General features: G+C 50.1%; 1 long non-coding RNA gene across 1 annotated transcript in view; it reads right to left on the minus strand.

Moving 5' to 3' along the window:
* Positions 1-3,785: 3,785 nt before the first annotated feature.
* Positions 3,786-27,013, minus strand: part of LOC102453262 (uncharacterized) — a 140,666-nt gene continuing 117,438 nt past the window's right edge. Inside the window, exons 4-7 of the long non-coding RNA XR_016347022.1 lie at positions 10,080-10,229; positions 7,355-7,491; positions 5,890-6,051; positions 3,786-3,937 (exon numbers count right to left, since the gene is read on the minus strand). This is a non-coding gene — a long non-coding RNA (uncharacterized LOC102453262). The remainder of the gene's footprint in view (positions 3,938-5,889; positions 6,052-7,354; positions 7,492-10,079; positions 10,230-27,013) is intronic.

Here is a 27,013-nt window from a genome sequence, read left to right on the forward strand (position 1 = left end):
CACTTTCTGGCACAGGGATGTGAAAACACCCCTTCCCCATCAAGCGCAGCAAGTTATAGTGCTGAAAAACCCCAGCGAGCGCCACACTACAGCACCGGGAGCCGCATTGCCAGCACTGGGAGCTACTCCCCTTGTGGAGGTGGTCTCCATGGAGCGCTGGGAGTGCTCTCTCCTAGCTCTTTTGCCTCTGTCTACATTTAACAGATTAAAGCACAGCCGCTGAAGTGCTTTTAACTGAAATTGTGGCCAAGCCTTAGTCTGCATTGCAGTTAAGAGCTCTATCTGGGACTTGGGTGAGTAGATCCCTAGTACACGTTGAGCCTCTCTAGTCTGGCACTCTCGGAACCTGACCGATGCCAAACCAGAGATTTTGCCAACCCACGGCAGGTCAATACGATCTAGCAGCATGACCGACACTTCCACTGCTTACTGGGCTCTTAGAAGACATTTAGGAGCAAATCAGAGCTAAATAGTAGCACAGAACACAGAGAGCCAGGACTGGTGGATGTAAACAAACACTATCGGACCACAGGAAATTGACCACACCCATGATAAGCGAACATCTGACTAAATAAAATCATACCGGACCACGGATGTTGCTGTACCAGAGAGTGCTGGACTCTACAAAATTCAGGGCTGGGACTATAGTTCCTGTAGACAGCCCCTAAATGGTGCCCCATGGTAATCATGCTACACTGGACTCAGAATTGTTTTCTCGTTTCAAGTGGCTGAACCATAAGGGGTCTGATTTCCGAGAAATAGCAGCCCAGCTCTCAGCCCCACCTCCCCACATTGCTCTGCTTCATTTTCCTTATACAGTTGAAAGGGAAGGTGAGATGGCCTTTTCCTGGCCTGGCTTCTTTCTTCTCGGCTTGGCACTGGACTGCAAGGCAGAGAGCTACATGGGCCCGTGGTGCCTGAGCGCCAGGAATATTCCTCTTCTACAGGCCCAGCTCCAGCACAGTTGGGGGCCGGGTCTGTGCCCCAGCCCTGCGTGCCACTCCTATGCGCCTCCCCCGGGGGGGGGGGGGCCCCGGCTCTGCCTGCTGCCACTAGGCAATTTAGAAGGGCAGCAGCAGCGCAGCAGGGGTAAAGCAGCTTCCTGCAGGCTTTGGCTCTGTGTATGGCTGCTGGAACGTCCCTGCGGCCCAGCCCCTGAGCAAAGTGTGTGTGTGGGGGGGGGGAGGGAAATGGTTCTGAAGGGAAGAGGCCTTGAACAGAGGGGACAGGGACGGGGCCAGGAGCCGCCAGACCTCAGCACAGCCTGGAGTGTGGCGGGGGCCCTTTCCCGCAGCCCTCAGAGCTCCGGTGGTGACTTAAAAGGCCTGGGGCTCTGGCCGCCACCACATCGCCCCCTTTCAACCCCCGGCCCTGGAGCAATTGCCCCCTTTACTGCCCCTCCCCCCATCAGCAGGCCTGCGTGCAGCCCCTGGGCAGGTGTGTGTGCGCATATCTCTGCGCATGGCTCCTGGCAGGTCCCTGCATCACCTGCGGGTGTCTCTGGGCGCTGCCTTGCCCCGAGTGCGCCTCCAGCCAAGGGGAGCTGCAGAGATGATGCCTGCAGGCAGCACACACAGAGACCCCCACCCCTACTGTCCCTACTTAGGAGCTGCTGCCAGAGGTGTCCCAGTAAGCGCAACCTCCTCAACCCATACCCCCTCCCACTTCCAAACTCCCTCCACAGCCTGAATCCTACACCCCTTCCCACACTGCACCTTCTCCTGCCCCCAATCTCCCTCCACAGCTCAAATCCTACATGCTTTCCTGTACCGCTCCCACAACCCCTCCCGACCTCAAACTTCCTCTCACAATCTGCATCTCTCACTCTCTGCCCCAGCCTAGAGCCTGCACTCAGTAGCCAAACTCCATCCCAGAGCCTGCACCCGAAACCTCCTTTTGCACCCAAACTTCCTCCCGGAGCCTGCCCCTGTCCAGAGCTTGCCCCCCTCTCCCACCCAAACTCCCTCACAGAGCCTTAGGCAGGGAGGGGGAAGGGACTTGGACCCCCCATTCCAGGCCCCACCAAAATTTCACAAGTCGAAGCAGCTGGAACTTTACACTGTTTTTGGCTGAAGCTGTTTGATGGGCTGGATTGGCCCTGGAGTTGTTTTCTCATTTCAACCAGTTGAACTGTAAGGTGTCTGATTTCCAAGAAATAATGGTCTTGGTCTCAGCTTCACCTCTTCCCCTCGGTTTTCTTGCTTACATTCTCTCTCTCCCTTTCCATTAAACCATCTGTCTGCCTCTTAGTTTCATTTGACGTCCCCTCTGGTTTTGTTCCACACATACCAGCCCATCTCTTCTCCATCCCTCTCTGTTCCCAGGGCAGAAAGAAATTCACACGTCACGTGTATATGATGTAAAGATCATGCAGAGCACAGCCACGATTTCTTGGACTTGGCATGATACGTGCACATTGTTTGCTTTAAGCAGCCCTTGCATGGCCTGCAGCTCCTGGTGGGGTTTTATATTTAAAGAGAAATGCAGCCACCTTGACAGCACTTAATAAATTAAGTCAGAAATCACATTTCAAAAGCCAACAGGGTAGCATGTGGATACCCTTGCTCTACCCAAACAGCAAAGGCATCCCAAGCTTGCTCCGTACATTTGGCTGAGGTTAGACATTGATCTCAGAAGGAACTTTTTACTCAATTCTCATTTCATCTCCCTGATGCTTCATCTGTGTCCTGGCAGATCCTCTTCCCCTTTTAGTGCAAAATCCTTTCCTTCAAAGATAATGAGTGTGTATAACAGAAGGTACAGGACCAGGGGAAAAAATACATTGGACGCGAAAAATAGCAGCAAACAGTCTTTGCAAAAGAAAGGCCATGGCTACATCTACACTACAGGCTTCTTGCGCAAGAACAGCTGTTGTTGCGCAAAAACTTGTGCAAGAATGCACGTGCAGTGTAGATGCTCCGCAAGTAAACTTACAGTACAGAGGGTTTCTTGCACAAGAGTTATTCCTCTCCCCACGAGGAATAAGCCCTCTTGCACAAGAGTTCCTGTGCAAGAAGGCAGTGTGGATGGGCAACAGGGGTTTCTTGTGCCAGAAACCCCTATGGCTAAAATGGCCATCAGAGCTTTCTTGCGCAAAAGAACGTCCACACTGCTATGGAGGCTCTTGCGCAAAAGCACATGGCAGTGTGGACGCGCTTTTGCACAAGACCTTTTGCGCAAGAACTGTTGCGCAAAACAGTTCTTGTGCAAGAAGCCTGCAGCATAGATGTAGCCTTATAAATGTATGTCATAGTTATGGGTTGGGGTTTTATAAGCTTCCCTACTAGACTATTTTCAGCGTGACTTGATCATTTTAGTTCGCATCCCAATGTCTTTTATTTAAATGTTTGAAGTTAAGTTGATGTATTGCATTCAACCATGCTGAACCTTGGGAATAGATTTTTTTTTTAATTCCCAGAGAGTTGGGGGTTTGATTCATAGATTTATTTGTTCTTCCTCGAGCTCTGCCTTAGTCTCACTGTGTGCTCTCTGCACCTCACTTCTAACCAAATATAAAATGAGAATAATGTTGTCTCTTCTTTGAATACCAACTGTATCCTACTGCCAACACCAATGCTGCCCCTCTGACAAACTATTGCACAGTTCTGGGGCCTTGAAGGTCAGCTTGCGTGGAGGAGAATTCAGTGACATGGAGTTCTGGTATATTCTGGCTGTAGCGTGTGTTATTTACACCATGAGCAATTGCAAAGTGCATGCCGGCTTTCTTCTTTTCCAAAACTCTCAGCCACACATACAGCTGCGCTCTCTCAAGAATGGCCTCCAAATAGACAAAATAAAGCATGTTGTTCTGACAAATCAGCATAACCGTTGCATGAGTGAGTCCTCACCAGCAAAAGACCACCGTGCGCTAAGCAGTTGGAAAAACAGCTTCTTCACCTCGGACGCTGAGACCAGGCGGTGAAAGCAGAGGCGTTTGCTGAGAGGCAGTAGAGAAGAAAGCCCATGAGTCTTAATAATTCTTTCTGATAAATAGTATAAACTTAAAAAAACAACAAATAGTCTGGTAGCACTTGAAAGACTAACAAAACATGTAGATGGTATCATGAGCTTTCGTGGGCACAGCCCACTTCTTCAGATGACCCATGGAAGTTCATGATACCATCTACATGTTTTGTTAGTCTTTCAAGTGCTACCAGACCATTTGTTGTTTTTTTAAGTTTATCCTGTACAGACTAACTCGGCTACCTCCTGAAGCAGCCTATAAATAGTAGTTATGCCCTCCTGCCTAGTCATGCATATAGAAATATTTCAAACATGAATTTCCTCATTCGCTCCATCCAGAAATGTTCCTTCATAATTAGGGCTTCTGATTTTCAGTTTTATCCCCCCCAAAAAACTGATAAAACATCTCCCCCCAATAAAAAATGAATCAGTGTTTACTTAAGAAATGCCAGAAAAACACTGGAAATGTTAAGTTGTATCTAAGGGCTTGTCTGTAGGGGATAGTAATCCAAGGGTATGTCTAGACTACAGGGTTTTGTCGACAAAGCTTTTGTCGACAAAGAGGGTACGTCTAGACTACAGGCTTCTGTTGACAGAAGTTTTGTCGACAGATACTGTCGACAAAACTTCTGTCGACAAAGAGCGTCTAGACTACATTGAGTTCTGTCGACAAAGCAAGCTGCTTTGTCGACATGATAGTGTAGACGCAAGGACAGTTTACATTCAATAACACCTTCTGTTGACAGAAAGTCTGTCGACAGAAGGTGTTATGCCTCGTAAAATGAGGTTTACCAGCATCAACAAAACTGCTGAGTTCTGTCGACGTTATGTCGACAGAACTCAGCGGTAGTGTAGACGCAGGTATAGTTTTGTCGACAAAAGTCCACTTTTGTCGACAAAACTCTGTAGTCTAGACACACCCCAGATGACAGGAGTGTGATTTCTAAAGTATACTACAGGTTGGACCTCCCTGGTCCAGCACCCTCAGGACCAGACCTGTCCTAGATGAGGGATTTTGCTAGATCAAGTGAGGTCATTTCTGGACCCCCTGTCGGCCCCCATCCCCTGCCCCCGGCTCGTTGGCTTCCTGGCCGGCTCCTCACATCCTGCTGGCCCTGCTGCCCTGCCAATCTTGCTGGGCAGCCATCGCTTCCCTGGCTCTGGGTTTCATCCCACAGCCGTGCGTGCTATGCTGGGGATCCGTGCCTTGTGGGCAGTCATGCATGCCGTGCTGGGGTTCTAGGACTCAGTGGGCATCCACACCCCATGGGTCCTTGACCCACCAATCCACATGTGTTTCCCAACCCCGCTGGGCAGACCTGCTGCCACACACTGACCACGAAGTCGCTGTGGGCAGCCCGCTGACTTGCTGGCCCTGCAGGGATCCTTGCCTCTGACCTCCTCTGGGACATCTGGTCCTACAACATCCATGCTGGACCATGGATGTTGTCGGGTCAGAGAATCTTGGTTAAGAAAATTTCAGTTTGTAACGTGTTGCATATGAATTGATCCATGTAAACTCTGGTGGTGCACACTAAAGGTTCCCTCATTGCTTTAAAGCACACCAGGGAGCTTTATAAAGGGACCACGCGTTACAGTATATAATAGACATGACCCATTGCAATTTATACAAAGAGAAAAACCCTTTGTGGTCCCATTTTTGACATCTCCATAAAACTCAAAAAATACTAAGAAATAAACCCTGAAAAAACCCACAAAATTGACAAACCCTGAAGAATAGGACCTCCATTCAGAATCACATTTTCTGAGTGAAAATGAAACTTGCTTAAAATATCGGCTGCACAAATGTGCAGCTGCCCAAGGCAGCAACTTTTCTTTCCTGATGATGCCACTGCTGCAGATATGCCCTCCATTTCCGAGGCCAATAGCCTGGCATAGCAGTAGAACAGGAGATTAACAGAATACCTGGATGATCAGCCCAGAGGATGAATGGCCCATCTCTGGCCCAGAGCAAATTACTGATGCGGTCCATTAAGGCCCTCCTGGGTACTTCTCAATGTTCATCTCAGCTTTGAGTTTTGAAGAAAAAAAGACCAAAGAAGGAACTATCCAGTCTCACTGCTCCATCTAGTGGAGGGAAAAGGAAGTCAGTTCATTCCAAAACAGCCTAGTTTTCGTGGCTTTCCGAGAAAAGCAATCTGGAGTGCTCCCTCTATAACTGTTACTACTAGAAGTACTGGAAGGAAGAGGCGTAATAGTACTGGAGGGCTGAACACTGTTCTGCTTCTGTAGGCTGAGTTAATTGTCCACACCAGGGGCTCCTGGCATTCCTCTCTTCTCCCCCACAAACTTCCTATGGGTCATCTGCATTTCAGGGCCTTGCTGATCCCTGCCAACCACCATTCTCTTCCCTTCCCTCCCCTCCCTCATGGTGGGGGCTCTGTGCCTCTCTGTGCCAACATTCCTCCCTTCCCCATGACAGATTTTGATGTTAATTAATTAAGTAATTAATATTATTAAGCCTAGAGACCCCAGTGAAAACTTCAAGCTTAGTCCACTGCGTGGCACTCTGGTTAGAACTATCTTGGACTACCTCAAGTAGAGGTGAGGGGTAAGGTCAACAGTCAAAGTTCTTATTGACAGGGCCACGCTGAGAGTGATCACTCAGGGAACCCTGCCTTTTGAAACCGTGCATCCTGAGATAGCTTCTTACTGACTCGACAGTGCAGGCTCCAGAAGAAACGACTGGGGGAATCACAGGCCCCCTACTCAGGACATGAACGGTCCAATGGAGAACGGTGGCCTTCTCATGACGTGTCTATGTCAACTCACCTTAGGAACAACGCATCCTGTGCACGCCCTCACACACGCCCAGTTGGAACTCCGGACACCGCACGCCATGAGTCATTAGGTAACCCCTCCCCACTGTTACTTAGTTACACTCAAAGAACATGAACACAATCTAGGCCAGTGAGGGAGGAGCGCAGGCAGCTGCCTATGGCTTGTAAGTCCACATTTAAATTTGCTTCAGCCAACTTCAGTCACCTTCAGGGGCTCTACTGGCTATATTAAAGTGGCTAAGCACCTTGTTCTAGGCCATGGGTTCCCAAACTGGGGGGGCATGAAGAAATTCCAGGGAGGGCATGAGGTGACCCAATCCTCCCCCCCTCCCCGCCCCATCAATTTCCCCTCCCAAGTTTTGCTGCTATTTTTGTTTTTCGTCCCCGGCCAGTTCTTTTTTTTCTCAACAAGTTTTGCTGCTATTTTTTTTTTTGGGGGGGGGGGGGTGAGGGTTTCTCAAAAATCAAAAAGGGGGTGTGATGCCGAAAAGTTTGGGAACCACTGTTCTAGGCGATAACACCACAAAAGTCTGCAATCTAGGGACCCCACCCTGAAGATTCTTCTCCACCTGCTGTTAAGTTTTACTCACCCAAGAACGGCAGAGAACCAAAGCCGTGATGGCGGTGGGCACATTCGCACTGGCTAACCCTGGTGAGCTAGCGTGCGGATACAAATAGGGTTGCCAGGTGTCCGGTTTTGAACCGGACAGTCCAGTATTTGAGCTTTCTGTTTGGGAAACAAATTGAGAAAATAGAAATGTCTGGTATGATATATATAGTAGCCCATTGTCTGTGCGTCTGTAACGCTGATGTACACGGCCACGCCCCCTGGCTGTGTCTGTCTGCACCCCGCCCCCCTTCCCCTCCCTCTGTGGGGGTTCGGCCCAGCACTGCGCTGATCAGAGGGGCCCGGCGGGGGAGCAAGCAGCAGCAAGTGGCCCTTTGGGGTCTGCGCTCCCCACGCGTAAGGAGCACAGACCCCAAAGGGCTGCTTGCCGCCGCTTGCTCCCCCACCGGGGCCCAGCGGGAGCAGTGCTCAGCTGAGTGGCACAGCGCGCCACGGAGGGAGGGGGTGAGGGTGGGGCGCCATGCAGGGCAGGGAAGGGGGCAGGGCTAGTTGGAAGGGGGGTGGGAAGCAGAGCTGGGGGGGAAATCGGGGGCTGTGGGGCTGGAGGGGAGGATGGGGGGGCCCAAAGGAAGGGGGAGGGAAGCAGCGCTGGCGAGGGGGAGGAGGGGAGTGTCTGGGGTGCTGTGGGGCTGGCCGCCAGGAAGAGGGGGTGGGAAGCAGAGCTGGGGGGTGGGGGTGCAGCGCGGACCCCAAATGGCCGCTTGCTGCCGCTTGGTCCGCCGGGGCCCAGCGGAGCAGCGCAGCGTGCCACAGAAAGGGAGGGGAAGGGGGGCGGAGCTGGTAGGAATGTGGGTGGGAAGCAAAGCCGGGGGGGATCGGGGGCTGTGGGGCTGGAGGGAAGGATGGGCAGGCCCGGAGGAAGGGGGGAGGGAAGCAGCGCTGGCGGGGGGGAGGAGGGAGGTATCCGGGGGGCCGTGGGGCTGGACGGAAGGGGGGGCGGGAAGCAGACCTGGCAAGGGGGGTGTGTGCAGCCACTGGCCACAGCCGGACCGCAAACGGCCGCTTGCCGTCGCTTGCTCCCCCGCCGCGGCCCAGCTGAGTGGCGCTGGGTCTGCGCCACTCAGCTGAGCCCTGGTGGGACAGGAAGGGGGGCAGGGCGGTGATGTACACTGCCTGGGGACGGGGCCATGTACGTCACCGCCCCCCCTTCCTCCTCCTGCCATGGCGCTGAGTGGTGCGCCCCCCAGCCGGGCCGCCGCGGGAGGGGGGGGCGTGACGTAGACAGCCCCACCCCCTGGCCGTGTACGTCACCGCCCCCTTCCCCTCCCGCTGTGGCACTCACCTGAGTGCTGCGCCCGTCAGCCGGGCCGCCAGGGGAGCCAGCAATGCAAGCAGGGCACCGGGCTAGGAGGCCTGTGTTCCAATGCTGACTCAGGGTGACCAGATGTCCTGTTTTTAAAGGGATGGTCCCATTTTTAAGCTCTCCTCCAGGTGTCCCCACATTTTTTTAAAAGGGGCCAGTTGTCCCGTATTTTCTCTCTCCCCCCTCCCATCAGTGCTGCTGGCCAGATCCTTGCTTGCCAGTCGCCCACCCATCAGCGGTGCGTGTCCAACGGCTGATGATGGAGCGGGGAGGACAAGGCTGGTGGTCAGGCAAAGTTGCAGTGTGTGGGGCTGGCCGCTCCTATGCTGGTCTGTGAGTGCAGTCCTTGCCGCGGGCAGGCCCTTGGCCACTAGGCTCTCACCCCACCCCACCCCCGTTTCCACCCAGCCCCGGCTGCTTGCTGTGGTGGTTGGTGAGTATGGGCTGGCAGGGGCCGGTTACGTGCCACCTGTGCTGCCCACCCCTTGGCTCTTTACCTGCTTCCCCTCTCCCTGCTGTGCCCCTTCACCTTCCAGCCTGCTGCCCCCCTTCCCCCATTCCCCGGTGGGGTGTGTCCTGCTCCCCACGCTGTGCAGAGAACCAGCCCCCGCTCAGATCATTCCGCTCACCAACAGCCTGGCTGGCCGGCTCTTTTCTCCCACACTCCACTGCCGCTGGCTGGGCTGGCACCAGGGGAAGCTCAAGACCCTCTGCCCAGGGTGCTGCCTAGGTCGAGCCAAGCCCTGCATGTGCCAGAGCTTAGCGCTGGCCCGGGGAAACGTCTCTTCCCTCCCCCTGCTCGGCTCAGCTCTGCAGTGGGGGGAGGAAACTATTTCCAGCCTGTTTGTGTCCTGGCCTTGCAGCAGCCCCCTGGTAAGGGTACCTGGCCTCTTCACACATGGCCACTACCCTCTGTCTTTGTGCAGGGCTGCTCTGTGCCCTAGGCACCTTCCCCTGCTGGGCCACCTCTCTGGCCACCTCTCTGCCCCTGCAGACAGATTCTCTGAGCCCTAGAGCAAAATGCATCCTTAGGGCTTAACCCCTTCCTGCCCATGCTTTAGCCCGGGGGACAGAAGGTGGCTGGGTTGTCGGTGGCCAGCAGCAACTTGGAGGTGTTAGCTGCTTTTCGACTCCATGTGGGTAGGGAGGGACACGCTGCTTCCAGGTGGGCAGGACGGGAGGGAAGAGAGCACCACTGCAAAACCAGGGGCCAGGTCATCCCTACCCTCAGCCCCACCTGCAACTGGAAGCAGCTCCCATCCCTTCCCTTCTGCACAGTGCTGAAAGGCTGCTGGCCATGCTCTGGTGTGAACCCCCACAGAAATCTGTGACCCTCTGTGTCCCTCCCCCCACATGTTGCCTCGAGAAGCCGCAATACTACTACCAGGAGATGTGAGTCTGTCGGTGGGACCCAGCCAGGCATGGAGGTGGGGAGCACTGGGTGGGGAAGGTTGGGTCGAGTCCATCAGTCATCTCTTACATGGGGATGGGTGTGAGTACACAAATGTGTCCGTGTTACCTCTCCCCATGCAAACTGTAAAGATAAAAAAGTAAACAATAAGACTTCAGCTAGGCAGTGTTTCTTTCTAACAGGGCTCATTTAACCTGATGTTAATCTGAATGTTTGTACTCGAGTAATTTTACCATAGGGAAATAGGGTCACCCTGCTGATTCAACACATGACATTTGGCAAGTTACCCTCCCCAGGCCTGAGTCTGCCCTCCTGTAAAATCAAGAGAATGATGCGTATGCAGCTTTTCAAGGTACTTTGAGCTCTAAATATCCTTATAGCTATTTTGAGTCCAGGCCTTGCTCCATTGCTTTTGTGCTTGTTTATTTTCCAGACAGGATGTAACATTTGAAATACGAATGATTGTATCACTGAGTGTGTCTGACCAAATTCACCAAGGCCTCCTTTTCCTCACCCAAATAAAGATGTGTTGTATCGGCCTATGCACTGGGCATTACACCTGCTTTTCTAAGATGTTTATATCTTTTGTTAACAGAACAAGCGGTCATTGGGAAAGCCAGGACTGCCCATGAGTATTCTGTTATCTGAATTCCTCCAACTGCCACCACTAACAATTTAGTGAGTCGTCTGCGTGCAGTTTATACCGTGAACTGTACTTAGGTGGCAACTCCTTGGGAGCCAGGATCATCTTTTGTTAGAGGTGCGTGCACAATAGGGTCTCGATTGATGGCTAGGGTCTGTCACATGGTCCCCCTTGGAGGGGCCAGGCACCTAGTCTACCTGCAACATGTTCTGTTAGGGAGAATGAGCCAAGCCAGATACTCCTGTGCCTAGTTAATTGCCTGGTTTGCAGTTAATTAATTAAAGAAGTCATAGGTGTAGTAAAGGGTTATGAGGGCTCAGTCCAGACTCCCCAACAAGCCTTTCACAAAGTCTAAAAACTAAATACGCTGTTCTCTATTATGATAATGCCAATGCACAGGCAAGCTAGACTGGTTTCTCGATATGCATCTGTAAGTGTGCAGTTAGGTCCAAGGACGTTATCATGAGCCGGCACCTGGTCTACCAGTGTCACACTCACCAGAACAGGGACCCACGTAGGAAGGGGATCTCTAGTGGGCAGAGGTTCTGAAAAGGTGAGAGCTACCAGGGCCAAGCTCCTGCAGAAACCTGCTCCCAGGAAAAGATCCTTACCAGCTAGCTCCGTGTGGTCCATATCACAGAGGAAATACACACTGCTCCAGAGAAGAACTGCAGTGACTTGGCCTGGGAGGGGGCCCAGAGAGGGAACATATCCCAGGTGCTGGGAACAGGACCAACTCCAGAAGGAGGCTGAGATCAAGGCCTGCAGGCTCGTTTGCTGGTCATCGTGCTTGAACCCATATAGACATGGGCAGATCCTGAATCTAGCTGCAGGAAGGGTAAGCTTCAGAGGGTTAAATAAATGAGACCCCTGAAGGGACACTGTTCACTACATTAAAACCTCAGTGGAAGCCTATTAAGGGAAACTGAGGCACAGATGTCCTGGGCTGCCCAAGAGTGCTGTAGGCATCAGTGTGCACCATAGCAAGAATCCTAGGGTGTGTCTAAACTACATGGCTCTATCGATGGAGTCTGGACAAAGGTCTGGACGCACCGTGGTCAACAAAGAAGCCTTTGTCGACAGGCGCGGGTAAAACTGGTAAATCCTTGTCGACCGCGGTGCATCCAGACTGCCCCGATCTGCCGACAAACAGCTGATCATCAGCTGGTCGGCAGAGCATGGCAGCCATTTAAATGTAAATGAAACCGCGATTATTTAAATCGTGGTTTCATTTCCCTCTGCCGATCAGCCTCATCTACATGGCTCCGTCGATGGAGCCATGTAGTTTAGACACACCCCTAAAAATGAATGCAGTACTAATTGACAACAACAAAAGCATTTGGTTCCATTAATTCAGTAGTTTGGTGAAAACTTTCCTCCCCCTCCCCCATAAAGAATACTTTAAATACAGTATTCCATTACACCAGAAGAGGGCACCCTTGACTATAGATGGGCACATTCATAGCTAGAAAAAACGATAGCCCAAGGGCATCCCAAGGAAAGCAATGCCTAAGAAGCACAAGGCATGGTATCTGGTCCAGTAAAAATAAAACCACAACCACAGTTTTAAAGAACTTGCTGTAATAGGTTTTCTCTCCATTTAAAAGACAGCTAAATGGAAACAGGAGCTCAGGCAGCAAAAGCACTAACATAAGATACTTCACTTTCCAAACAAGGCAACATTTTAGACTATAGTTAATCCATGTCAAACTCACAGGCAAGCCAAGAGGAAGTTTGATACAAGAATGTGATTTACTAGATTGTGGCTATGTCTAGACTACAGGCTTCTTTCGGAAGAAGCTTTTTTCAGAAGAGATCTTCCGAAAAAACTTCTTCCGAAAGAGAGCATCTACACTGCAAAAGTGCATCGAAAAAGTGATCTGCTTGTTTGAAAGAGAGTGTCCAGACTGAATGGTCACTCTCTTGCATGTAAACTGTGATTGCTATGGACAGAATGACCACCAGGGCACCTGTGCTTTTTTTCCCTCTTTCCTCCTTTTTCAAAAGAACTCCCTCTTCCCTGTCCACACATGCCTTTTTGGGGAAGAGCTCTTTTGCAAAAAGGCTTCTTTCTCGTAGAAAGAGGAATACCAATGCTGAAAAACCCCCTCTGTTCTTTTGATTTTCTTGCAGAAGAATCAATTGCAGTGTGAATGTTCCTCAAGTTTTGTTGGAAAAATGGCTATTTTTCCAACAAAACTCTGTAGCATAGACATACCCTGTGAGGTAAAGACAGAAGATTACCTCTAGGATGTTTTTCAAAGCTCTAAGTGCTTCAATTGAAGCAAGGGAGATTTAGATTGAACATCTGGCATCGGCCACAGTTGGAACACAGTATGCTGGGCTAAATGGACCTTTGGTCCGACTCGGTATGGTCATTCTTATGTTCTTATTAGGAAAAACTTCCTGGCAGGGTGGTTAAACAGTGAAATAAATTGCCAAGGGAGGCTGTGGAATCTTCCTCATTGGAGATGTTTAAAGAGCAGGGTAGACACACACCTGTCAAGGATGATCTAGATGGGGCTTGGTCCTGCTGTGAGGGCAGGGGACTGGACTTGATGACCTTGTGAGGTCCCTTCCAGTTCTCATCATCTATGATTAGCCACCATCGTACCATTTCGTCCTGTTTTGTATGTGTGTTTCCATCTGTGACTTCCTTATACACCCTTTACTTAGCCAGGGAGGAAGGGAATGGAGCCACAAAGGTCTATGGCCATTAACTTTCTGCCTTCAACTAGCCACAGTAGCTAGTCCTTTATACCAGGTGTAAAAGGCAGCGGAAACACCCCTCGTTTCCACCAGCTTTAAGTTTCCAGGGACTAAATCTGGGATCTCCAGGACCCATTCTCACGTCTGCCCTGGGCTCCCATTGGGCAGGAGAGCACAACACAAACAAAGATTAAATGAGGGTCCATAATAAGGGAAGGAGTAAGCCCCCTCTCGGCCCTTTACTGGCAAGGCCCCAAGGTGCTGCCACAGTTTAATAGCCTGACAAGCACCATGGAAGGGGAGAAATGCAGCGTCATAGTGAAGTCTGGGCTGCCAGAAAGGACTGATGGTCTAGACACCTGTGTCCCAGGCCTGGAGCTCTGCAGCACTGGTTGGGATTCTGTGCGGCTTAGGGCTAGAATTTCCCAGAAGTCCTCACCCTTGAAGCTCCACCACTGTCCTTCCTACCTCCCTGCAGGAAGAAGGTCCGGGTCAAGGAGTCATTGGGAGCTTACTGAGACTTTTAATTCCCACCTGCCTGGCGGAGGGAGTCCCACTGCAAAGCACTCAATTCCTGCAGAACAGAAACACTCACTATAGGCTAGTGAGATTTTAAGACCCCGAGAATCAGAGATTCATCCACCCATGGGCCCTTCTACCATGGAGCAACTCATATCTGCGAGCTGGGGAATAAAACTTTAGGATCCCTCCTGCGGCTGCAGGAATAGGGCACGGAAATAGGGCATGGGAAATCCTAGCAATCAGCCTTTCCCTTCTCTTTCTGGTTCAGAGATGCAACACTCAGAGCTCACTTTTCTCTGCCTTATGGAAGCTTGCCATATGAGCAGTTAGCTGAGGGCTGGTCAAGGTTCAGGCTGGTCTTCCGTGGCAATAGCATTTTTTTCTTTATCACAGTTCTTCAACAGACTTTCAAAGACCATACACGTGCTGTAGCAACATCGAACTCCACTGTGCTTGCTTTCTGCATGTGCAGGGGGGTGGATCAGCAGGCATCATCCAGATGGGATGATGCTGGTGGTGGAACACTAGCTGATGGGTCTATGCAACGTGTTGGATTCAGCTCATAGACTCATAGACTTTAAGGTCAGAAGGGACCATTATGATCATCTAGTCTGACCCCCTGCACAGTGCAGGCCACAGAATCTTACCCACCCCTCCTAGAATAATCCTCTCACCTATATCTCAGCTAGTGGAACATCCCTCCATTTGCCATCAAGGAATGCACGTGGCTCTCTCCGTGTCACAGGGCAGGACTTACCGCTGCAGCGCCTCCTGTTGGTAGCTCCAGGAAATGAATTTGACCATCAGTAGGGCACCTCCTCCTGGCTGGTGTCTCCCCTGTCCGTGCTCCAGGCTCGCACTCCCAGACCATGGCATCCTCTTTGGGATACTGATCACATGCAGTGCCTACTACAGTGGTCTGTCGTCCCCTTCTGGGGTTACATCGACAGTCCTTGGCTTCAACGGCCTCTGTGGCCAGCTGTGGCCTCCAAGCCTAACTCCTCTACCGCAGGGGCAAGCCACTGTCTGTATAGGCCAGGCGCCCCTTCCAGGGGGTATCAGCAGTTCCCAGTTTCATCTGCTACTGTGGCCAACTGTGGCCCTAAAGCCTAGCCCCTCTCCTTCAGGAGCTGTATGGGCCATGTCCAGGTGGCAAGGGGAAGGAGGAAATCCAGGCCCACCCACTGCTCTGGGTTCCAACCCAGGGACCCTCTGGCGGCAGCCATCTCCTGTCCTCCTCTACTATCTCCTTGTTCCCTGGGCCTCTTCCCTCATGACCTCTGCAGATATCAGGCTGGAACTTTTGCCTCTCTCTCACCTTAGCCTGCCCAGCACCACTCTACAATGCGTCTCAGGGTACGTTTACACTACAGCGCTAGTTCGAACTAACTTAGTTCGAATTAGTTAATTCGAACTAAGCTAGTTCGAACTAACGCATCTAGAACTAAAAACTAGTTCGAACTAGTGTTTTGCTAATTCGAACTAGCAAGTCCACATTGAGTGGACTCTGAACAGGGCTTAAGGATGGCCGGAAGCAGTGCCGGCAGGGCATAAAAGGAGGACTTAGAGCATGGAGATGCTGTCTCAGGCTAGCCGAGGGCTGCGCTTAAAGGGTCCCGACCCCCACCCCGGACACACAGTTCTAAGGGGTGCCCCGCTTGCAAAGAAGTTCTGGCTTGGAGTGCCCTGAGTGCCCACACTGGGCACATCACACCACTCGGCCATCAGCCCGGCTGCACTTGCCGCAGGCTGCCATCTGGGGAGAGGGAGTAATTGGGGGGCTGCAGGAGAGCTTCCACCCCCAGAAGCCCGCAGAGCCAGCCAGTCCTCCCCATCGGGGGCTCGTACCCCATTCCTCCCTCACCTCCTTCCACTTACCCTTCCTTAGCCCCCCTTCTTATTGATGTACAAAATAAAGATAACGTTTCTTCCAACATTGACTCTGTCTTAATTGAAAAAAAACTGGGGGAGACTGGGAAAAGGAGGTGGGAGAGGGGAAGAGAAAGGCTGGGAGAGGGGAGGGCAACTAACATGATCAGGGGTTGGGAACAGGTCCCAGATGAAGAAAGGCTACAGAGACTGGGACTGTTCAGCTTAGAAAAGAGGAGACGGAGGGGGGACAGGATAGAGGTCTCTAAAAGCAGGGGTTGGGTGGAGAGGGTGCATTCAGAAAAGTTCTTCCTGAGTTCCCATAAAGAAGGACTAGAGGACACCAAAGGAAAGGAATGGGTAGCAGGCTTGAAACTAGTAAGAGAAAGTTGTTCTTCTTCCCAAAGCAAATAGTTAACCTGTGGAACTCCTTGCTGCAGGAGGCTGTGAAGGCTAGAACTAGAACAGAGTTTAAAGGGAAGTGAGATAAAGTGATGGAGGTTGGGTCCATGGAGTCCTATTAGCCAGAGGGTAGGAGTGGTGTCCCCGCCCAAAGTTTGTGGAAGGCTGGAGAGGGATGGCACGAGACAAATGGCTTGGTCATTGTCTTCGGTCCATCCCCTCCAGGGTCCCTAGGGTTGGCCGCTGTTGGCAGACAGGCTACTGGGCTAGATGGACCTTTGGTCTGACCCAGTACGGCCATTGTACGCTCAGGGCTCAGTGTCGGGGGTCTCAGTGGACCCCCTTGATTTTCATGCACACCTGGTCCTGGGTGGCCAGGCTGGCAGCTCTCCTGCCCTAGACGGCCACTTTCCTGTGCCTAGTGCGGAGATCGTGGACGAGGTCCACGATGTCCGCACTAGCCCAGGAAGGTGCCCGCCTCTTGCGGTCCAGGGCAAGCTCCCGGGAGCCGCCAGCCTGGTCCCGGCAAGAGGGGGTGGGCTGGGGGGCATTGGGTGGGTGGCTCTGTGCCGTGCCAGGTGCAGGGTCTGCTAGCTGGGTGCTGGCAGGCTTGCACCTGGCACGGGCACCGTAACCAGCCCGTGCCCCTTTAAGGGGTCCGGGGCCGGGAGGGGGGCAATAGAGTTTCCCTGGTGTTGGCCAGAGTGGCCACCAGGGAAACCTGGGGAGGGCTAGCCTCCCACTAGTTCGAACTAAAGGGCTACACAGCCCTTAGTTCGAACTAGCTAGTTCGAACTAGGCGTTAGTCCTCGTAAAATGAGGTTTACCTAGTTCGAACTAAGCGCTCTGCTAGTTCGATTCAAATTCGAACTAGCGGAGCGCTAGTGTAGCACCTATTAAAGTTAGTTCGAACTAACGTCCGTTAGTTCGAACTAACTTTGTAGTGTAGACATACCCTCAGGGAACAGGTGATGCACCCTCCCTAGTCAGGAACCCAACTGTTTAATCTGCTGAGCAGCTCCTTATAAACCCAGCAACCTCAGTCAGCTGCCCTCTGGTTGGCTCTTTAAAAGCCCCTCCATGATTGGCCAGGGCTCTGCACCGGCTCCTTCCTACTTCCTTTAATTCCTTCCTTTAATTTGTCAAAAAGGCAAATAGGATGCTAGGAATTATTAGGAAAGGGATAGAAAATAAGACCCAGAATATCTTACTGCCCCTGTATAAAACTATGGTATGCCCACATCTTGAATACTGTGTACAGATGTGGTCTCCTCACCTCAAAAAAGATATTTTGGCCTTGGAAAGGGTTCAGAAAAGGGCAACTAAAATGATTAGGGGTTTGGAACGGGTCCCATATGAGGAGAGGTTAAAGCGACTGGGACTTTTCAGTTTAGAAAAGAGGAGACTGAGGGGGGATATGATAGAGGTCTATAAAATCATGAGTGGTGTGGAGAGGGCCGATAAAGAAAAGTTATTTATTAATTCCCTAAATAGAAGAACTGGAGGACACCAAATGAAATTAATGGGTAGCAGGTTTAAAACTAATAAAAGAAAGTTCTTCTTCACACAGCGTGTAGTCAACCTGTGGAACTCCTTGCCAGAGGAGGCTGTGAAGGCTAGGACTATAATAGAGTTTAAAGAGAAGCTAGATAATTTAATGGAGGTTAGGTCCATAAAAGGCTATTAGCCAGGGGATAAAATGGTGTCCTTGGCCTCTGTTTGTCAGAGGATGGAGAGAGATGGCAGAAGACAAATCGCTTGATCATTGTCTTCGGTCCATCCTCTCTGGGGCACCTGGTGCTGGCCACTGTCGGCAGACAGGCTATTGGGCTAGGAGGACCTTTGGTCTGACCCAGTACGGCCGTTCTTATGTTCTTATGTTCCTTGCCAGGTTGGGGCAGCTGCCCCACTACATTCAGGTAAAAATGGGATTCAGATAACATGCTGGCAATCAGGAATCATGAGTCACGCTCTAGCTGCGCTATGCTGTTTGGGTTGCAAAAAAGAATTGAGATGCTGTTTTGCTTCCCACTAAAGAAGACACTAAGGACAATGGCCTTCTCCCTCTCCAGCCATCGTCTCACAGTTTCTTTTCCAGGTTGCTGCTGGCTTGCTCTTACTGCCCAGCTATTAACTAAGGGTAATGTGACACATGGAAGCTGTGAGCTTCCGGGGAGAGTCCCAAATCCACAGATCAGGGCTCACAATCAATGCATGGAGCAAAGGACTTTTCTGAACTAACCATATGAATGCTCTTAATGTGTGAATAGCGAATGAAGATACTCTCAGCAGTCTCTGCACATACTTCAGCTGCAGGGTATGTTCATTGATTCCGTGTCTCCAGCTGCTTTATTCTTCTTTGCTTATTGCATCCAGGTTAAATTAAACAGAGAAAAGCCACTGCTGAAATGCTAAGCACCAACGGGGCTGCATTAACAGTCACCAATTCCAACTGGAAAATTGGGGCTTATATTTTTTATAGCTTACCATGTGGAGCTATTTCATCCAGCAGCAAGAGGGAGGTCACTTCTAATTACCAGGGGTGACATCCAACTCAGTGCTGCCTTGCTCAGTCTCATTAATAAGGAATGAATATGAAAATTCATAGCTGGGAGTTTTCTCTTGGGAAACCACCAAGGCACACATTTCTAGGGTTTACTGGCAATTCCCTGCTGAAATTAACTTTGGGGTTATATGCATGTTTACTCAAACTCTTCCCAGGTGAATTTGGTGCCAGAGTATCGCAGCAAAGAGCTCACAACTAGAGCTGCTGGAGAAAGGTTGTTTCCATTTATGGAGAACTTCTGATAGAACAAAATCTGGTTTTGTTCTGACTTGGGTTGAAAATCGACTGTTCCTAAGTTACCAGCAAAAGAGAATGGAGTGTTGGCACCAGAGCCGTCCACTTGGAAGCCTGCCCCAGACACTGGGATCCTTGAAGCTCTGGGGCTACGTCTAGACTGGAATGATTTTCCGCAAATGCTTTTAATGGAAAAGTTTTTCCGTTAAAAGCATTTGCGGAAAAGAGCATCTAGATTGGCACAGATGCTTTTCCGCAAAAGCACTTTTTGCGGAAAAGTGTTCGTGCCAATCTAGACGTGGTTTTGTGCAAGAAAGCCCCGATCGCCATTTTCGCCATCGGGGCTTTTTTGCTCAAAACAATACTGCGTTGTCTACACTGGCCCTTTTGTGCAAAAGCATTTTTGTCTACACTGGCCCTCTTGTGCAAGAGGGCTCTTGCCCAAACGGGAGCAGCATAGTATTTCCGCAAGAACACTGACAATCTTACATGAGATCGTCAGTGTTCTTGCGGAAATTCAAGCGGCCAGTGTAGACACCTGGCAAGTTTTTCCGCAAAGCAGAAAAACTTGCCAGTCGAGATGCAGCCTGGGTGTCTGGGCTGCTGAAAATCCACAAGTGATGATTTTGGGGCCCGTGGCTTCCAGGCACATCACACCACATGCAGGGTCCCCAGATCTAGCAAGAGTCCTGACAGGTTGCAAGAGTGGCGTGGCAGACAGGGCTCCGGCTGATCCTCGCTGAAATGGACCCATCTCCATGGAAAGTTTTGATTATGACAAATCTGCAAGTGCGGGCAAAAAGGTTTCACTGGAATTCTCCCAGCCAGCTCTAATGACTAGTGCAGGCTGAACCTCTCTAGTCCAGCACTTTCTGGTCTGGCAACATCTGTTGTCCTGCGTGATTTCAGTTAGCTGGATGCCCACTTATCAAGGGTGTGGCCAAGTTTCCCGTGGTCCCAGGAAGTTTGTTTACAGCCACCAGTTCTGGCTCCCAGTCTTCTGTGCTGTTATTTAGCTCTAATTGACCCCTAAAAGTCTTCTATGAGCTCAGCAAGCAGTGGCAGTGTTGGTAATGCTGCTAGACAATATTGATCTCTTCTGGTTTGGCAAATTCTCTGGTTCGACTCTGGTCAGGTCCCGAGAGTGCTGGACTAGAAAAGTGCAACCTGTATTTGTATTGTAGTAGCACCTATAGGTCCCAGCTGAGATCAGGGCCCGAGTGTGTGGTGCTGTACATGCATAGACCATGCTAGCTAGGGAAAGGACGGGAGTGGGAAACAAAGAAAGGAAGTGACTTGCTTCAGGTCGCACAGCAGATTAGTAGCAGAGCCAAGCCTCCTCATTCCCATGCCATGCTCTATGCACTAAGCCAGGCTGCCTTTCCTGTGGAGTATAGCTCTGTTTATAACTGCCTGGATGGATAGATTAACTAGGTCAGCCAAAGACGTTAGATTAAATGGATCGTCTGCTCCTTAGAGAAGAAACTGGTTCTTTGTATGTGTTTGGACAGCTCCTAGCACAATGGAGTCCCAATTCTAAGCAGAGCTCTGAGTGCTAGACTAATGTAAATACTAAATAAGAAGACAGATCCCCTGGAATTAGGGCTGAATTTGGCCCCTCCTGCAGTTTATCGAAAGGGTGCTCATCTCTGCTATGTAGGGTGAATACAGAGGCTATTGGGTGCCATTCAGGTGTAGATGTGGCTATTAACTTCACTTTACCCTGTAATGCAGAGATGTGGCTCATCTTTCTTAGGCCATGTCTTCACTATGCAAAAGAGCAATGCTGCCATGATTGATCTGGAGTTTTATTTAGCGGGTCTAGTAAAGACCTGCTAAATCAAACTTAGAGGGTGCCCCCATCAGCACCGGTACTCCTGCTCCTCACAAAGAGTCAGAAGTCAACAGGACTGTTTGCTCCTGTCAGTCTCTCGCTGTAGAGACCATGCAGAAACACCAGTTTAAGGTACCTAATTAATATAGCGGGAGTGGAGTATCTTAACTCAACCTTCCCGACTGTGTTGTCCCTGGCCTATAGTTAGTTTACCACTAAATGCCATGAGCTTTGATCTTAAACTCTTCAGAACAGGCTCACTGGCACATTGGGCATGGTAATATTTGAACCTTTTCCTCTACATCACAGTCATGGAATCTCATATTGAAGGAAGCAAGAAGCCCATGCACTAGGTGTGTCAGGTCATTAGTTCTGAAGCAGATATTCACTACACATTCAGAACAAACCAGCGGATCACGGAAGGCTGAGGGTGGGCTGGGGCAATCTAAGATGCCTGTGAATTCTCTCACCCATGCCGGATATCTACTTTCTTCTTCAGCCAAATTCCTTCCTCTACCTTCTGGAGAAGTTTCACTGTCAGTGGCTGCTGCTTGGATTTTATTGCTTTGCATCCCATTTTTTCAGGGGCAAATCATTTAATCCCCAGTAGGATCAATGTTGGGGTGGATGGGGTTAGTTCCGGAATTCTTAATGCTCCTTAATTTCTCCTGCCTTGATCAGCACAGGTGTATGTCTCTGGGTATGTCTACACTACCCCGCTAGTTCGAACTAGCAGGGTAATGTAGGCATACCGCACTTGCAAATGAAGCCCGGGATTTGAATTTCCCGGGCTTCATTTGCATAAGCGGGGAGCCGCCATTTTTAAAACCCCGCTGGTTCGAACCCCGTGCAGCGCGGCTACACGGGGCTCGAACTAGGTAGTTCGAACTAGGATTCCTATTCCGAACTACCGGTACACCTATACCGGTAGTTCAGAATAGGAATCCTAGTTCGAACTACCTAGTTCGAGCCCCGTGTAGCCGCGCTGCACGGGGTTCGAACCAGCGGGGTTTTAAAAATGGCGGCTCCCCGCTTATGCAAATGAAGCCCGGGAAATTCAAATCCCGGGCTTCATTTGCAAGTGCGGTATGCCTACATTACCCTCCTAGTTTGAACTAGGAGGGTAGTGTAGACATACCCTCTGTTACTTTTTTTTTTACACTGCAGATCTGCTATAAATCTCTGTTTTTTAGGGATTTTTATCTGAAATGTAAAATGCTGAAGCCTACCTCACGATTTCCCCAGCTGCATGGGTCTGTCTGAAAACCTTGCATTTTGCCATATTGTTATTACAAACAGCACTTGCTACTCAAAGTATGGCTCTGAATGTGAGACCCTGAGGAAGTGATGGGAGGCAGATCTTGAATACAGTGGAAACAAAAAGGTTAAGATGGATACTTGGAGGTACCAGGATGGACCAAGTTTGGGATGAATGAATTAGGGGAAGTGTGAGGGTGATACCATATAGCTGATTTGACTAATCATGGTTGCGCCTCCTACTGGCCACACCAGGAATTAGCGCTGACCATTGAATCTGTCGCCTTCTGGTTAGTGTTTCACTCGTCATCATTCCATGCTTCTGTCTCCACCCTCTGGCTCTGGACCCACATTGTTCCCTGGACTGTGGGTGTCCTCTTCAGGCAGTGCCCACTACTCTGTTCTTGCCCCCTTCTGGGGGCATCAGCAGTCACCAGTCCTTACTCCTCTCATTGTAGCCAACTACAGCCTCAAAGTTTAGCCCCTTGCCTCAGGGGCAAGCTGTAGTCTGAAAGGCCATGCTCCAGTGTGGCCAGATGGGATACAAAAAGGAAGGGAGGACCCAGGCTCACTCACTACTCTAGGCCCAAATCCATGGATTCTTTGCTGGCATCCTTGTCCTGCCCTATTTTGCTCCCTGGGCCTCTTCCCTGTGACCCCTGAACTTTCTTGGCCACTGTATCAAGGCATCAGGATTGGGGCTTCTCTCCAGCTCCCCTGAGACTGCCCAGCACTGCTCCACCCAAGGTGCTTCTCATCCAGGGAGCCATTCTTTCCCCTTTGCTGGTCAGGATCCAACTGCGTGCTGTTCTGTTGAGCAGCTCCTTATAAATAGAGCTGCCCCAGCAAGCTGACCTTTGATTGGTTCTCTATAAGTCTCTCTCTCATTGGAGGGGTTTGCGCAGGCTCCCTCCCACCTCTTTTAAACCTCTTCCTTGCCAGAGTGGGGTAGTCACCCCTTTACATACCTATTATAGACATGTGGAGATCCAGGCTTCAATGGATCGGGCATGTGAAAAGAAGATCAAAAGGATATCTAGGAAATGGTGTTACGTTGTGAAGTGAACGGTTTGAGAAGGGTTGAAAGACCCCCGAAGTAGATTAGCAGATATTATACAATAGGATTGGATTAGCTGCAAAGTTTCTAAGGAACTGCTTCAAGACAGAATGAATGGAAAAGGAGGACTTGAAGAGCCAATCCCATACAGAGAGGGGTGAGGCTAGAAGTAGAGGAAGAAGGCAGCACTCAAAATGTTTTATAGATAACTAGCAGAAATACCCAGTGTAGGCTGGGGAAAATATAATAAAAGGTGTGATGAATGAACTACATCAATGACATTAACATAGCATATTTTATTGGAAATAATTTCTTAAAGTAATATATAAGAGAAAAGTAACATAGCTAGTGATGTGCTTACAAAACGCATTTACATTTAACTCATTTGTTGATAAGAAAAGGTGTGGTGAATGAACTACATAAGTTACAGTAACAACATTTTATTGGAAATACTTTTTCTGTTATCATAGGGAAAGGATCTCATAGTTGCAGTTTATGTGTAACAGGTTCAGTGCCATTGGTGAACGCCCCTTGGTGGCTACAAGGGGGCTCACAATAATTACCCCACTCGCTCAAAAGTGAGGTACAGTCCAATCAGTGGTCAAAAGGTGCAGAGTTCCCCTTTGCTCAGGGAACAGCATCTTCCACGCTGTCACAAGCTAGCCTTCTGTTAAAGGATCTAGCCTTGCTTAGTTGAAAAGGACCAGCATCCACTCGGAGCTGGCCCAGGTGCTGATGTTACCAGTCAGCCCAGAGGTCTGGCCAGGTTGAGCTCCAGGATAGAACTGCCTGGCCTTCATTTAGCAGCTCCTTATATAGCAGACTGCTGTATCCTGATTTGCTGTAGAACAGGCTGCCCTTCTGCCCTTCTGCCCTTCTTGGAGGACCTCTCCACTGTTCCTGCTGCTGGCCAGGGTGCTGAAAGGCCTCCAGCGGGAAGGTCGGGCTCTGTCCACCCCATCACACTCCTCCCCCCTCAGAGAAGTTCGGGCAGGGTACCACAATCAGTATCTGCAGCTGCCCTGGAGAAGAAGTCTGCATTCCTATGTTGGGACCCTGGTCAGTGCTCCACTGTGAAGGCATGCAGCTGCAGTGCTAGGTACCACCATGTAATCCAGGGGTTTGTATCCTTCATGTCTTGGAGCCATTTTAATGGTGCATGGTCTGTGATGAGGTGAAATGGGGATCTCAATAGGTAGTAGTGCAACACTACTACTGCCCATTGAATAGCTAGACATTCTCATTCTACAGTCGAGTATCTAGTTTCCCGTGGGTGCAGCTTTTTGCTTAAGTACAGAATAGGATGTTCCACTCCCTGGAAATTCTGAGATAACACTGCCCCCAAACCTACTGTCAAAGCATCCGTATGCAAGATGAATAGTTGGGAGAAGTCAGGGCATCGGAGCACTAGTTGTTGTTCCAGAATGTCTTTTATGGTTTGAAACACCTTTTGGCATTCGGGGATCCACTTTACCACATTTGGTGCCGAGGCTTTGGTAAGATCTGATAACAGAGCGGCCAGGGCGCAAAACGGGGAATAAAGCAATGGTAATAGCTTACCAGTCCCCAAAAGGCCCACACCTGCTTTTCAGTCGTAGGAACTGGAGTTTTGTCCATGGCGTCTGTCTTGTCTTGGAGAGGTTGTACCTTTCCATTTCCCACCAGATATCCCAAATACTTGGTCTGCTGCATACCCAGTTTGCATTTCTTGGGATTGGCGGTAAGCCCTGCTTCTCACAACCCTTGTAGAATGGCTGCAATGTGGGTCAAATGCGATTTCCAGTCTTCACTAAAGATGACTATGTCATCTAGGGTATGTCTACACTAGCCCCCTAGTTCGAACTAGGGAGGCCAATGTAGGCATCTGAAGTTGCAAATGAAGCCCGGGATTTAAATATCCCGGGCTTCATTTGCATCTTCCCAGGCGCCACCATTTTTAAATGTCCCTTAGTTCGAACTCTGTGCCCGCAGCTACATGTGGCATGAAGTAGGTAGTTCGAATTAGGATCTCTAATTCGAACTACCATTACTCCTCGTGGAACGAGGCTAAGGGACATTTAAAAATGGCGGCGCCCGGGAAGATGCAAATGGAGCCCGGGATATTTAAATCCCAGGCTTCATTTGCAACATCGAATGCCTACATTAGCCTCCCTAGTTCAAACTAGGGGGCTAGTGTAGACATACCCTTAGATAGGCCGCTGAGAATTGTGCACAGTGCTGCAGTACCTGGTCTATTAGACACTGAAAGTGTCTGGCACCCACTGGAGCCCAAAGGGCATAGTTATGAACTAGAAGAGTCCTAGCAGGGTGGAAAAAGCCATCTTCTCTTGTGAGTCTTCTGTAAGCAGTATCTGCCAGTAGCCCTTTGTTAATTCTGATGTATCGAGCTTTCCCAAGCCAGTCCAGGAGCTCATCCACGCATGGCATAGGATGTGTGTCAAACTGGGAGATTGCATTCACAGCTCTGAAGTTGACACAGAAGTGGATGGTGCCATCAGGTTTTGGTACGAGGACTACCGGACTGCACCAAGGGCTTTGGGATTCTTCAATAACCTCCAAGCTTAACATGGCCCAAACTTCCTGTTCTAGGGTCCCTCTGAGTTTCTCAGGAATTCGATAGTTCTTGTGTTGAGGTTTTAGCTGGCTGAGTTACCCAGATTTGGTGGGCCACCAGATGGGTTCAGCCCAGGAGGGAGGAGAAGAGATCTTTAAAGTGTTATAGCAAATTCCTGGCCTGCCATTGCAGCCACAGTCTGCAATGGGTATGTCAGCTGGGCCTGTTGGGGGCTATAGTTCTGGGCCTAAATCTTCTGTAGCTTCTTGAGGGTCTATGAGTAGGGCCTCTTGTGCTCTCCAGGGTTTTAATAAATTCACATGGAAAATCTGTTTCTCCTTCTTATCTGGACACCGAATTTCATAGTCCACTTCTCCCACCTGGCATATCACCTCATATGGGCCCTGCCATTTGGCTAAGAGTTTGCTCTCAGAGGGTATGTCTACACTACCACCCTAGTTCAAACTAGGGTGGAAATGTAGGCAACCGGAGTTGCAAATGAAGCCCGGGATTTGAATTTCCCAGGCTTCATTTGCATAAAGCCGGGCGCCACCATTTTTAAATGTCCGCTAGTGCGGACTCCGTGCTGTGCGGCTACACGCGGCACGGACTAGGTAGTTCGGACTAGGCTTCCTAGGGTGGTGAAACGAGGCCCGTGTTAGGATTACATAGACATCATACTAAAAATTGGAATATTTCTATGAGGCTGCTCCCATTGAAGTAAACAGAAGTATGTCCATTGACTTTGTAGGCTTCCAATGAGGCCCTTATAGCGAATGTAATGGTAAAGCTGTATGTTTCTATGAAATGATAAGATGGGATTTTCCCATAAGATAGATAAATATACTGAGGGAGGCAGAAAAGTGAAATGATTCATTCTTTACCTTTAAGGTTCCATGGATTTGACCCCGCAAGTGAGGTTTTATGTCCTAGCAGTAGGGCCGCCTCTAAAGCTATTGTGCAGTTGTGACCTTAAGGGCCAATCCCACAAGTGAGCTCCTTTGGGCTCAGTGCTGACCAATCAGGCCACCCATAGGACTCTCAATGCAGGTTCAAGCCTGATGTTAATACTCTAATCTCAGCATTCTCTTGGCCACATTTAAACTAAGGAGAAGATGGACACTGAGGTGGTCAATCTTCTGGCATTCAATTTAGTGGGTCTAGTAAAGACTCACTAAATCAAATGCTGAAGGCACCCCTGTTGATGTCGGAACTCTTGCTCCTTGCCAGGAGTAAGGGAAGTTGATGACTCCCATCGAC

Source organism: Pelodiscus sinensis, chromosome 17 (assembly GCF_052426305.1).
Source record: "Pelodiscus sinensis isolate ZL-2025 chromosome 17, ASM5242630v1, whole genome shotgun sequence".
In the NCBI taxonomy this organism is placed as follows: Eukaryota; Metazoa; Chordata; order Testudines; family Trionychidae; genus Pelodiscus; species Pelodiscus sinensis.